General features: G+C 40.7%; 1 long non-coding RNA gene across 3 annotated transcripts in view; it reads right to left on the reverse strand.

The window, feature by feature from the left end:
* LOC111769954 (uncharacterized) overlaps nucleotides 1-2,890 on the reverse strand; it is a 31,349-nt gene extending 28,459 nt beyond the window's left edge. For 2 of the 3 annotated variants that reach the window (XR_011430670.1, XR_011430669.1), the window contains exon 1: nucleotides 2,753-2,882. This is a non-coding gene — a long non-coding RNA (uncharacterized lncRNA). Of the gene's footprint in view, nucleotides 1-2,752 lie in introns of all 3 variants that reach the window. The other variant, XR_011430668.1, reaches the window with a different exon arrangement.
* Nucleotides 2,891-13,764: the final 10,874 nt, after the last annotated feature.

Consider the following 13,764-nt stretch of genomic DNA (forward strand, 5'->3'; position numbering starts at 1 on the left):
TGCCTGGTTTGCAGAGGTGGGAGGTATGGCTGATAGGCTGTCCCAGAAAGAGATAGGCCAGCCTGCAGGGCCCCAGCTGTGATGGACAGAGGGGGAAGTGGTTGCTGTGGATGGAGTGGCAGAGTATGAATGATGGAGCCAGAGCTCAGGCTGTCCTAGTAATGAAGAGACCACCCTCAGAGGAGACCTAAGTCATTACTGTCATTCTAACTGCCACCCTCTCTAATGCTCAGGAAGCTTGCAAATCCCACAGCAATCCATTCCCCATTTCTGCTGAAAGAAAAATGAAAAATCATATACTGGGAGGAATAAGTAATTCCTGCCTGTCTTCTTAAAAATACAGCAAGACCCTGCAGAGAATATGCTTTCAAACCAAGGCCTTCAGGTACCGAGCAGTCAGGCGGCTTCTGCCGCCAAGGTCTATGCTGCCTGACAGCTCCCCATAAAATTCCTGAAGGAAGAGGTTATATCACCAATAAAACCTACCCTCGGAGTCTCTCTTGGCTGAGTTTTGTCCCAGGAGCCCTTTAGTCTTTCCCTCACCTATTCTAGGTTAATAAGCTGGTATTTTCAAGGGCAGCTCTAAATGTAAAGGAGAGCTGGCTTTTTTTCCCTCTCCACCTAGGATGAAGATTTGTTTTTTTTCTTAAACTGACAGCATAAATGTTTTGAGTCCCAACCTGCCATTTGAAAGGACGCTAGTACAAATCCTGTAGGGCCAAGAACCTTGTGGGGAGTGGTAAACTGAGGGGTCTGGAAAGACGATGACTCTTTGCCTCTGATATATACATTGACTTTCTCTCTGTAAGCACCCAATCTAGTGCCATGGTTTCTCTCTCTCTCTCTCTCTGTGTTTGTGTGTGTGTGTGTGTGTGTGCGCGTGTGTATGTGTGTCTATTTGTGAGTTTATTTGTCTGTGAGAGTCTGATTATCTTATACACTGGCAGGCTGGCCTGTGGCTTAGAAATAACATCCTCCTATAGCCTTAGAGTGTTGATTGGGAGCCAAGACCCTGAGAGTAGAAGGGTCTGTCCAAGAACTTCTAGCTTGGGGGCAGAACTGGGACGAGATAGTTTCAAAAGCTATTTTCTCTTCCCTCCTAAACTGAAGATTCTTTTTTCTGTTGACCTCTCAGCAGCCTGCTGATGAGAGCCTCTGATAACCCGTGCCATCTTTCTGTCATCTACGTCACTGTCTTCTAGTCTCCGTGAATATTTTCCTGATCACATCAAGATTTAATCTCAAGAACAATATGGTATAATAACCACATGAGGCTGTTAATGGCTGCCGATGGGTCATGTGGAGTCCCTGTTTCAAGAGTATTTGCATCTCAGCAGGGGTAGAGGCATGCACACGCCTCCAATGGTTGTTCACGTGATTTGCACTGTTCCCATGCCTCACCTACTCAGCACATGGTAGGTTAAACTTCTCCATCTTTGTTTAATCAGGTGTGGCCACATGACCTTCTTGGCCAATGAAATATAAGTGGAAGCGACGTATGTCACTTCTGGTGGAAGCTTTAAGAACTAGTGTGCGATTTGGCACATTCCTTTGTCCTGCCTCAGCTATCGAAAGCATATGTTGAGGTGGGTCTACTGGCTCACTTTAGACCTGTAGGAAGTGAGAAATAAGTTTTGTTGGGTTAAACCTCTGAGATTTGGGGAATGTTTGTTACTACAGATAGCCTAGCATATCCATTCCGATAAATATGTTGTGGAATTTCAGGCATTGAAAATTGTGTGCCCAATAGAACTGGATGATTAGAGGATGTGGGCCATGCCATTGTGCCAAAGACTTCTTCTGTAACCACCATGCACCAAGCCATAGTCTTAGGCACAGGGAGTACCCAGCATCTGTTGGCTGTACTTATTGGGGCACTCGTTGCCTTGAAGTGGAAGGAGTGTTAGAAAGTGAGCCCAGGCCACTAAATGCCTACTTCATTCCTCTTCAGGGCCAGACACCTCCATGTGTGTGTGTGGCCAGGTAGAGACTGTTGGTCAGGCCCAGAAGATATAGCATGGGCTATAAGCCCAGGCTCTGTACATTATTGGATTGTAATTGGCATTTTTTTGCCCTGATTTGACTTTTCCCCATGAACGACCTATATTGCTTGAACCTAAAACCTTTGTTGCTTTGCTCTAAAAGTAAAATACAAATCTTTGTGGTCAGTGCTATAGGAGGCAGCCAAATCCATCCCTGTGTATTCTCAAACAGAGCCCCAAATTTATCCATCATAAATTCAATTCCACAGAGTTTTATCAAGAACCTACTATGTGCCCTTAGGGATGGTCCCTGCCTTAGAATTCACAGTCCGCAGAGAAATACCACATTAAAAAATAACTACAAAATATGAGTACTGTATATAGACCATTCATTCAATAAACGTTTACCAAAAACCATCATGTCCTAGATAATAGAAGTTACAGAAAGTGTAGTTGTATGACTAGAATGTGATAGAAACATTTAGGAGCAATTGTCTCATCCTGGAGGAAAGAAGTGTTCTAGTTACTGTTGCCTCATAACAAACCACTCCAAAACCTTCTGGCTTAAAATAGCCATTATATTAAATTCACAGATTCCGTGGCTTGGAAATCCAGGCAGGGCACAGCAGAAATGGCTTATCTCTGCTTCTCAACATCTTGAAAGACCCTAAGGCTGTACATGACCTCATGGCTGGGGACTGGAGTCACTGGAGGCTCTTTTACTCACACGTCTGGCACCTGGGCTGGAATGACTCAAAGACTGTGCTCACCTGGGACTGACAGCCCACATGTGGCCTTGCAATACGGCTTGAGTTTCTCACAGTATGGAAGCTAGGTCCCAAGAGGGAGCACCTCAGAAGGGGTGGCAAAGAGTGAGCGTTCCAAGAGAAGCAGAACTTGGGAAGGCCTTTTGTGACACAGCCTTTGAAGTCTTATAGTGTCACTTCCTCTGCATTCTCTTGGTTTGAAGTGAGTCTCTAAGGTCAACCTACATTCAAGGGGTGAGACATAGATGCTGCCCTCAATGAGAGAAGTGTCCAAGAATTTGCAGACATGTTTTAAAATCACTGTAAGGGAGGTACAGTGTTGTCTGATTAGGTTCTATTTTTATCTTCTTAGTAACAGAACCCCTATGTTGTTAGACAGTTAACTCGGGTTTTCTTTAATCTACATTTCCCAGCCTCCCTTAAAGACGGGGGTGTCCAATGAGAGGTGAGTAGAAGTCATTGGATGAGACCTCTTGGGAAGTTCTTAAAAGGGTATACTCTTTTGGAAGTATCTGTGTTCCCTCCTCCCTTTCTTTATTCTTCCTGTCTGGAATGATATAGTTGGAGTTCCAATAGCCATTTTGAGACCATGAGGCAACCTGGAGGCTCAAACCTAAACATTAAGGATGACAGAATAGAAAAATTAAAGAAAACTGTGTGCTGGGAGACACTGTGGAGCCAACATACCAGCCCTGTCTTCCTGCTTTTGAGTTTCGTGTTATGAGAGAGAAAAGCAAGCCTCTTATTTGGTAATCTCTGCCACCAAAATCAATCCCTAACGGACACAGAGGATCAGACTGAGTTACAGAAAAGAGGAAATGTCACTTATTTTTATAAAGCCACCCTTTCACAAGTGTTTGTTAAACTGAGTACGAGGTGGCCAGCTGAACAATGTGAGGAAGAGCATTTCATGCAGAGGGAAAACTATGGTTCAAATGTCAAGGACATGGAGAAGTTTATGCTGAAGACACTTCGTCACTCTCTCTTGAGAAAGGAGATGGATAAGAGGCTGGTTACAAATTATATTTGGTGATTCCAGAGGTACAAATAATGGAACCTCAAGAAAGTTGAATGAGATAGAGTGGCACACGGATATTTCACAAAAAGCTGTCATTAAATATTCCCTCATTTTGTGTCTCAGGTAATAAAGAGACACAGAGAAAATCCAAGTACCTGTATAAATGGTAAATAACTGCTTGGAGGCTTTCAAGCTGATTTTGGAGCTGTCTCCACCTCAGTCATGATGAGGGATCTTAATGCTGTGAGTATGCCACTGATGTTATTCTTGACTTCCATTTTAGAATGACACACTGGGATATGGTCACTCCAAGTGCCAGAAAATGAAACCATGTACACTGTAAGGGATCAACTTGCATCTGATAATTATTAATATAATCAGAAACAGTGAAAAAAATAATGTTTTGGCACCAATGTTTCATTCTGCATTTAAATTTTCTGGAACAGCTTACTTTCAGAGGCTCCAAGGAGGCTGTGTTATTTCTAAAAGCAAACAGAAGATTATTTTAATTTCTTGGGTACACAGTCCAAAGGAAAACTAAAAAGATAAGCCAAACTCTGTTACTTAGTTTCTGAGCAAGCATCCAACTCTCACTTTCGGCTGCTGTGCATATGATGGTAAGAGCACGGGCTCCTAAGGGCCAGCTCCCTGAATAGCTGTGTGATCTTAGGCTAGCAACCTAGTCTCTCTGTGCCTCAACTTCCTCAATATAAAATGGTAATAATTTATGCTGACTTCAGAGAGTCATTGTAAAGTTTAAAAGAGGTCAGCCTTGGAAAGTGCTTAGAACAGTGTTTGGAATATAGGAAGAATTCAATAAATGTCAGTTATTGCAAATGCTAATTTTTTAAGTACACCTGTACCTCTTAGAACATTATAGCTCCTTCGGGGATGTGCATCTTCCCGTTTTCACACAGTGCTAGTGTAACATCGTCCACTTAATCGGAGCTCAGTAAATAAAGCAGTAAATATTTGCTGTGAAGTTGGTTGAGTTTCATACCACCTTCAAGGAGTTGGCTTACACGGAAAATTGGAAAGGAGCAGGGCTGGGGAGAAATTTGTTTTTTAGATTTTACAGCACATATTCATGATCCAGAAATCCATTTTGGTTCATTCATGACTCATTTTATTCTTCAAGTTTTTAAAAACAAAACTCAATTTAAAAGTCTATTAGGGAATTAGATAAGTAAGCAAATCCACTTTGCACTTTTCTCAAGTTATTTGATGCTGGAATAATATTTGTCTAGGGAAGTCTTTTATTGAAGCTAATGTTTGGGTGCCATTCTCTCCTCATTGCCAACCTCTCCATCCATCCATCGATTCATCCACTAAATCGTCACTGAGCTCCTACTATGTGCCGTTGTCAGTGCTAGGCAGTGGGTCCACGGTGCTGCATAAGTCCCCGCTCTAATGATGCTCACAACCTGCTGGAAAGACAGACTTCAAGTAATCACACAAAGAAATGCAAAACTGTAACTGCAACAAGTGTGCTGAGGAAAAACAGATACCGTCATGTTTCCTGAGGAACTAAGGCATTACATAAACAGGTATCTGCATGTGTGTGTTCACACTCTTGTACTTTCACATACATATATGGATATACACAAATGTCCAAAGTGTGGTTTTAAATTTTCGATGTCATGAATTTTGTTAGTCAACAGTTACAATTTAAACCAGACTGCTACTTTTGTGTAACAGTGGGAGGAAAATAGATGACCATCTTTGTGCATATCTGTCTCTTGCTCCTTTCAGACTATTAATAATGGCTGACATTTGCTGCGTGCTAACAGATACTGTGTTAAAAGCTTGAATGTGTTCCCAACAACACTATGGGGCAGGAACTACCATTATCCCCATTTCCAGATGAGGGACTGAGGCAAGGTGAGGTCAGTACCTTGTCCTAAGTCAGCCATGGCAGCTTGCGTCTCTGGTCATCTGCTTTCGTCTTTCCTCGTCGAACACAATAGAGAAACAAATCTTGTGGAAGGCAGAGCTGTGCAGGATCTGTATGGAGATGCAGGGAGCAAGAATGTGTTGACAGTTCAATCAAACTACCACAAGAGGTGGGCTTGGGAGAGCGCTGGGTTGGAATCTCATTGACACCAACTGGCCCGTGGCTGTCCCTGAGTGAACTTAACTGCTTCCACCACTTCAACAGCCTCTTCTGTCCAGATGTGCTCTTATCTCAGTCTGTTGTTGAGGTTGAAGGCATGAATTGCCAGCTGTCTTCTGGACACCTCTACCCGATGGTGTCCAGCCCCTCAGGCTCAGTAGGACCAAATTCGTCATCCTCACATCCCATCTCCTATTTGTCTCCTTTTCTCTCAACACCATTTATGGCATGAATTTCAGATTCATCTTCAACTTCCCCACCCCCAGTGTGAAGTGGCTTACAAGGTAGGTCGATTGCATCTCAGAAACATCTTATTTAACCTCAAGATGCTTCAATCCTTTGGCTCTTGGCTGATGATGGCGTGGCTCCCAGAGCCACCTTTGAGATGTATCTTTCTCCCCTGACATTCTTTGTCCCCTCATTCCTTGAAATCTGGGTCTCTGCATGACAACCCACCCATTCGCCCCACGCCCTGAAGCTGCTTTTCTGGCCGTCTGTTTTTGTCTTTTCTCATCAAACACGATAGAGAAATGGATCCTGTGGAAGGTAGGGGTGTGCGGGATCTTGAGGTGTTGAGAATCATTTCCATGCTTGAAATGTGAATGGCTCTGGTCACACTGAAGGCCCCAAGGGATTTCTGTGACAGGAAAGTAGGTCGAATTTCTCCTTTGGGAATAGATACTGGCGTCAGCAGATGCACCACTCCTTGAAAATTGAACTTGGCTACTCCTCAAAAGCCCTTGGGTCCTCCCCAACGCCATGCTAGCCGACCCTCCAAAGGAGCTGGCTTCCGACTGCCCTGAAGTAATCTGTGAGGAAAGCCGGCTGCTCAGGTAATCCGAGGCCAGTTTCACTTCCGTGCAGAAACAGAGAACACATTGGTGGTTGCCAGAGGTGGGAGGTGAGGGGTTGGGTGAAATGAGTGAAGGTGATCAAAAGGTACAAGTTTCCAGTTACAAGATAATTAAGTCCTGGGGTTGTACTTTACAGCATGGTAACTATAGTTAACAATACTGTATTGTATAATTGAAAGTTGCTAAGAGAGTAGACCTTGAAAGTTCTCATCACAGGAAAAAATTGTAACTAAGTGTGATGATGGATATTGACTAAACTTATTGTGGTGATCATTTAGCAATATATAACATATATCAAATCTTTATGTTGAACACTTAAAACTAATACAATGTGATATGTCAATTACATCTCAGTTTAAAAAAAAAGAACTGTAGGATAGAAAGAATGGAATGAGTCATGCATGATTCACAGATCATCTCTGTTCACTGCGACGCTGAGGGGCATGTCCTGTAAAGCCCCTTCCGTGATCTGCTTGCTCCGCTCTCCACTTAACTCAAGTGAATGCGAAGGGCAACAGACAGGTGCACGTGGACCTGGGCCCCAGAAACACACTCGGCTGCTCCCCACCTCTCTGTTCCTGGGAGCCTCCGAGGCCTCCTTGCCCTCCCGCAGGTCTGAGAGCTGTGCCTCAGAGTTGGTTTTACCACTTTTCCTGCAATTACTGAGCCTGAGATATTCACTCAGCACTCATTAGCAGGAGGACTTAGGGAACAAACCTGAACTTTTTTCACCTTTGAGAACAGTGTTTGCTGGAATGGAAAATTGAATCTTTGGAGGCTTGTGCATTGGATGCCCCACCCCTTGGAAGGTATGTCCTTGCCACCAAGCAAACTCTGGAAAACACTTGACAAGGCAGAAACCTAGTGCATGTTTTGCCTCTTAGGTGCTCTCAGCGAGGCTGATCTACTGTCCCTCCCACTCCTTAACGTGGTGGGAATGAAATGCTCTTCCTTCCTCCAGCTGAATCAATACCCCTGTGGTAGACGGACCCGAAGCACACAGATGGGTGGGGATCTTCTGATTTCTGCAGCATCCCGTTACCTTAGCACTTAACGCAAGGTGTGGAAATCGTTTACTTGTCTCCTCTCAGTAAGCAAGTTGGAAGAGGAGGGCAGGGATCATGATTTAAATTCTCTCAATGTTTGTGGAACCAGAGAAGAATTAATTAAATCAATATTGAATGGCAATTCTTGAATTGTTTCGAACAGAATTTGAAATGAACTGCCCATCTTTACCAATCAGTTAACCTCGCCAAATTAAACCTGAGGCCCAACCTCCCCCCACGTCTCATTATCTCCTGGAGTTATCCTGGCATCACTTTGGGAGCAGTACAGACATGATTTGCTTTCTGATGGGGCATCGCCCCACATCCGATCATGAGTCAGGGTGCACGGAAAGGAGCAGACTTCAGAGGCGCAGGGAGGGACTTTTGTATTATTGCCATGCTGAAGCACGTGGGCCTTTCTGGGTAACTGAAATCTCTAGGAAATTATACCTGTGGAGAATTGACTATGCCGTACATCCAGGGGCCACTCAAGATAGGTTGCTTCCCTGAAATGACATTTTTATTTTGTTTTGCTTTGCCTTTAATTGTCTGACTTGCTTGTCCGTTATATCATGGTCAAACTAATCAGACAATTGTTCACGTATTCTAGTACTGGTTATACACACAGTAGACTGACCTCAGATTGCAAAAGGAAATTGGGACTTTTTTCTGATTATCTGACAGTTTTTAAATTATTTTTTAAATGTACGCATTTTTTATTTCATTTATTTTACTTGTGTCTACTGGGGTATTCCGGGATACTCCTGAATCTTCATGCCAGGCAGCCTGGTGGGGTCACAAAAGCACAAAGGTAGACAGGCTGAATAGAATTCAGCTTTGTCCAAATTTGTGATTAGCCCAGAGACTTCTCAGGCAGATAATCAGGATGCCGAACATTAAAATTAGACATTCCTCAGGCTGAGAAAAATAAACTTGACAATTGATTTTATAAACAATACTGAGTTGTCTTGTTTGGGGCTATTTTATTCCACAAGTAATGTTGCCTACCTACACGCTGAACTTCTATAAACAAATATTTGTCTTGTAAGCCAAGGTCGTTGGGGCTGCTGGGGCGTGTGGCATCCCAACAAACAGGGTTGGTGTCTCTCTTGGATGTGTCTCCTATCACTTCATTTCTATGGTTTTCATAGTCTACCATTCCAGATTTTTCTGAATGTTCGATTTCTTTCTAACTTATTAAGCACATATAGATCCATTGACCTTATTCTAGGTTCCCTGGGGCTAGGAGGGCATGAAAAAATAAAATACACAGTTCTGTCTCTGAAGTGCTTATTTATTTAATTTAGACCAAGTTGAACAAACATCACCACTAAAAACGGAATTCTTTATAAACGTCAGTATGTTGATTATGGAATGTGTTGTGCAGTTACTCTCAGTGTTTGCCTGATAAATATGGCACTCCACATAGATATTTGTTGGACATTAACCAGTGAAAATGGCTCATGTAAATGAATGACACCGGTAACGATTCGGACTTGAGCCATTTCACGTGCAATGTGAGGCACAACAAAGAAATGGAAGTAAGACTTCTTTTATCTTGGCAAGGATGCCCAAGGTCTACCGTGGATAAGGGACCCAGTCTTTCTAGGTGTACTGCAGAGAAGTTGAGATTGTGGTAGTCTGATGACGGGTTCCTGCTGATGTATATGCCCAACCAGGGGACAATTCCTTCCCAAGGTCGCATGTTGCATATAAAACGACCCCCTTTCTTATTTCCCTTCTGGTGCACTCTGTCCTCACTCTCTTTAGGTGAATAGTACTAGTATCATATCTAGCAAGGTAATTTGAAGAGCCTTTCAATATGTGTTCCATTCCAGGGCTCTGAAATTTTTTCTCGATGCTGGTAAATAGAACTGTATATTTTAGCCAAAAGTTATTGGAAATTTTGTCTTTTCCATAGCAGTCAATGTGTTCATGCTGTGCAACAGAAGGAGAAAAATGCTCATTTCCATATTTATTTTGTGTGTCACTTCACCCTCAAGTGATTGATCATTTAAAGCAGTTATTTGGCATTCTTCTTTAAAGCACTAACTTAGTTCTCTTCTCCTCTCCAGTACTGACTTTCAGCGTAGAGATGCATACAGTGATGTTGAAAACAAAGTCAATACGAATAAAGCTTTTGTTTTTCTAAGCAGCTTTGTTGGATATAATTCACGTATCAATATGGTTTAGCCATTTAACATGTACAATTCAATGATTTTTAGTATATTCACAGAATTGTGCAACCTTCGCTCCTAATTAATTTTAGAATGTTTTTTTATCATCCCGAAAAGAAACTCTGTACCCATTAGAAGTCAGTCCTCATTTGCCTGGTCCCCAGGCCCCTGTAACCACTAATCTAGTTTCTGTCTCTAGAGATTTGGCTATTTAGCGCATTTCCTCTAAATGGATTCGTGTAATCTATGATCGTTTGTGACTGGCTTCTTTTCCTTAGCACGAAGTTTTCAAGGTTCATCCATGTTGAAGCAGGTATTAGTATTTCATTTCTTTTTTATTGTTGAGTAGTATTCCATTGTGTGGATATCACGTTTTGTTTACCCTTTCATCAGTTATGGACATTTGGATTGTATCGACTTTTTGGCTGTTAGGAGTAATCCTGCTATGGATATTACTGCATAAGTGCTAGGTGGACATATATTTTCATAGCTCTTGAATTTATATTTAGGAGTAGAATTGCTGGGTCATATGGTAACTCTAAGTGTAACATTTTGAGGAACTAGCAAATTGTTTTCCAAAGTAGCAAGACAATTTAACATTCTCGCAGCAAAGGGTTTCAGTGTTTCCGCGTCTTTGCCAACATTTCTTATTGTGAGTCTTTTTTATTATAACTATCCTAGTGGGTATGAAGTGCTTATTCATTGTGGTTTTAATTTGCATTTCCCTAATGATTAATAATGTTGAGTATCTTTCCATGCACTCGTTGGATATTTGTCTATCTTCTTTAGGGAAATGGCTGTTCAGACCCTTTGACCATTTTTAAATTGGGTCATCTTTTTCTAATTGCTGAATTTGTTGTGTGATTCCCTTAACAGACATATGATTTGCAAATATTTGAAAATATTTTTCCCCTTTTATGGTTGTCTTTTTACTTTCTTGATGGTCTTCTTTGAAGCACAAAAATTTTAAATTTTGATAAAATTCAAATTATCTATTTTTTCTTTTGTCACTTCTGTTTTTGGTGTAATATCTAAAAAACAATTGTCTAACCCAAGGTCACAGAGATTTACTCCTATGTTTTCTTTTAAGAATTTCATAATTTTTAACTCTAACATTTAGGTCTAAGGTTCACTTTGAGTTAATTTTTGCACATTGTTTAAGGAAGGAGTCCAACTCATTCTTTTGCATGTGGATATCCAGTTGTCCCAGGACCATTTGTTGAAAAGATTGCTCTGTTCCCTAAACTGTCTTGGCATCTTTGTCAAAAATCAATTGACTATAAATATAAGGGCTTATTTCTGGATTCTCAATTATTTTCCGCTGATCTGTATGCCTATCTGATACCACACTGACTTCGTTATTGTAGATTTGTAGTAAGTTTTAAAATTGAAAAGTGTGAGTCTTCTATCTTTTGTTTTTCTTTTTCAAGATTGTTTGAGCTCTTCTGGGTCCTTTGAATTTTCGTGTCAATTCTAGCATCAGCTTGGCTGTTCGGGCAAGAAAGCCAGCTGGGGTTTTGATAGGGATTGTGTTAACACAATTTGGGGAGTATTTGCCATCTTAACAATAATACATCTTTCTGTTCATGAATGGGATGTCCTTCCATTTATTTATATCTTCAATTTCTTTTCAACAATGGTTTGTAGTTTTCAGAGTGTAAGTTTTATACTTAGCTACATTTATTTCTAAGTATTTTATTCTTTTTTGATGCTAGTATAAATGGCTTTGTGCTTTTAAATTCACATTTGGATTATCCCTTTTTAGAATATAGTAATATTATTGATTTTTGTCCTTAATCTTGTATCCTGCAATCTTGCTGAACTTGATTTTCTCTATATATGTCTTCTGCAAATAGAGATAGTTTAATAATTCTTTTCCAATCTGGCTGCCTTTTCTTCCTTCCTTCTTTCCTTCCTTTCTTTCTTTGCTAATTGCCCTCAGTAGAACCTCCAGTACAATATTGAATAAAAGTAGTGAGAGCAGATGTGTCTTGTCCCTGATCTTAGGGGGAAAGCATTCAGTCTTTGTTAAACAGGAGGCAATCTCATCATGTTTATTATGCAGAACTTCTCACTATCTATGTTGAAATATTCTAGGTTGTGGGATATAGATATACAGATACTGTGTCATGATGTAAGATAGACAGAACAATCAGCTCAAATGTTGATCACTGGATCTTTTCCTGCTTTTCTTTTACTTTGTTTTATTTTATGTTTGGCCTTCGGCTAAGGCACTGTGAGCTAACCCTGTTCATCAGTTCTATTATCATCATTATGCTCTCATCAGTGGTCTGCTACAAGTTCCCTCTCTTGTTTTATTTTTGTTTGTTTTCTCTTTATTCCTAATTCTCATATCCATCCTCCTTTCCCCCTCTTAGGCACACGTTCTACTGTGCTCACATGCATCCCTAATATGTGTGTATCCTTTAAAAACACTTAGCATTGTTTTGTATCTGTGTGTTTTAATATACATAAATGGTATCAAAGGCGATATGCTGTATATCTCAGTCTGTTTCCTGATTTTTTCCTGTAACATTTTCTTTTATCATATCTCCATGCTGCTGAGTGTAACTTTAATATGTTTCTTTGAGCTGCTTTATCATATTCTGCGGTGCATGCACTGATTTTGTTTATCTTGTCCGATTGTGATAGACACCAAATTGCTTCTCTCCACCCCCTGGTACCACAAACAATGCTGTGATGACAATTCTCATCTGTCATTTTCTCACAGACCTATTCAAGAATTGTTCTGGGATGTTCAGGAGAGAGATTGCTGCCTCTTTTGTCTTAAACATATTTAATGTCATGAAACAACATCACTTTATTTTCCAGAATGGCTGTCTGAATTTACATTTCCAACAGCAGAGCACAGAAGTTCTTGGCCTACCCACAACACTGGTCTTTTTTTTCATTAAAGCTTTTTAAGTTTTGCTATTCTTTGGGGTGCAATGTGGATTCCTCGCTTTAATTGTTATTTCTCTGATTTATTGTGAAGTTGAGAATTTTTCATATATTTTCATCCTTCAAACTTCCTTGTCTTTGAATGGCTTATCCATATTCTTCCCCCATTTTTCTATTTGACTTCTTGATTTTCCCTATTGATTTGCAGGAGTTATTTGCATATTTTAAATAATCCCCTGTCAATTTTAGATATTGTAAATATCTCCTCCCAGGTGGCCATCAGCCTTGTTTTTATCGCTATTATTATTAATAAATATATTTTAGTTCTGCGGAGCTAATAGATTAAAAGGATGACCATGGTCTAAGCTTATTGCTTGAGAATACATGAAAAAGTTTAGAAGTCTGAAAGATTGGAGTGTCCATTGCCTTACATCCAAAAGAGACCCTAGTCCTCAGCAACAAGATTCTGATGATGTTGGCTCTTATCTTGTAAAATGTATGCACACTACACACACAGACACACACACACATACACATGCACACATCACCTCCCCTCTTTAACTGACTAATTTTTTGGTTTGGTACTCAGTGACCTCTTCTCACTGGTTTTCTTTCCATATTCTTTCTCCTCCCTTCATTTTGAAGCAACTTTGCAGACACCCGTTAGGATGGTTGTTGTCAAAATCAGAAAATAACAAAGGTTGGTGAGGACGTGCAGAAATTGGAACACTTGTGCATTGCTGGAGAGAATGTAAAATGGTGCAACCTCTGTGGAAAACAGTATTACAGTTCTTCAGAAAATTAAACATAGAATTACCATATGATCCAGCAATCCCACTTCTGAAAGCCAGGACTTAAACAGATACTTACACATCTGTATTCAGAGCAACACTACCCACAATAGCC

This window comes from Equus caballus, chromosome 22 (genome assembly GCF_041296265.1).
Source record: "Equus caballus isolate H_3958 breed thoroughbred chromosome 22, TB-T2T, whole genome shotgun sequence".
NCBI lineage: Eukaryota > Metazoa > Chordata > Mammalia > Perissodactyla > Equidae > Equus > Equus caballus.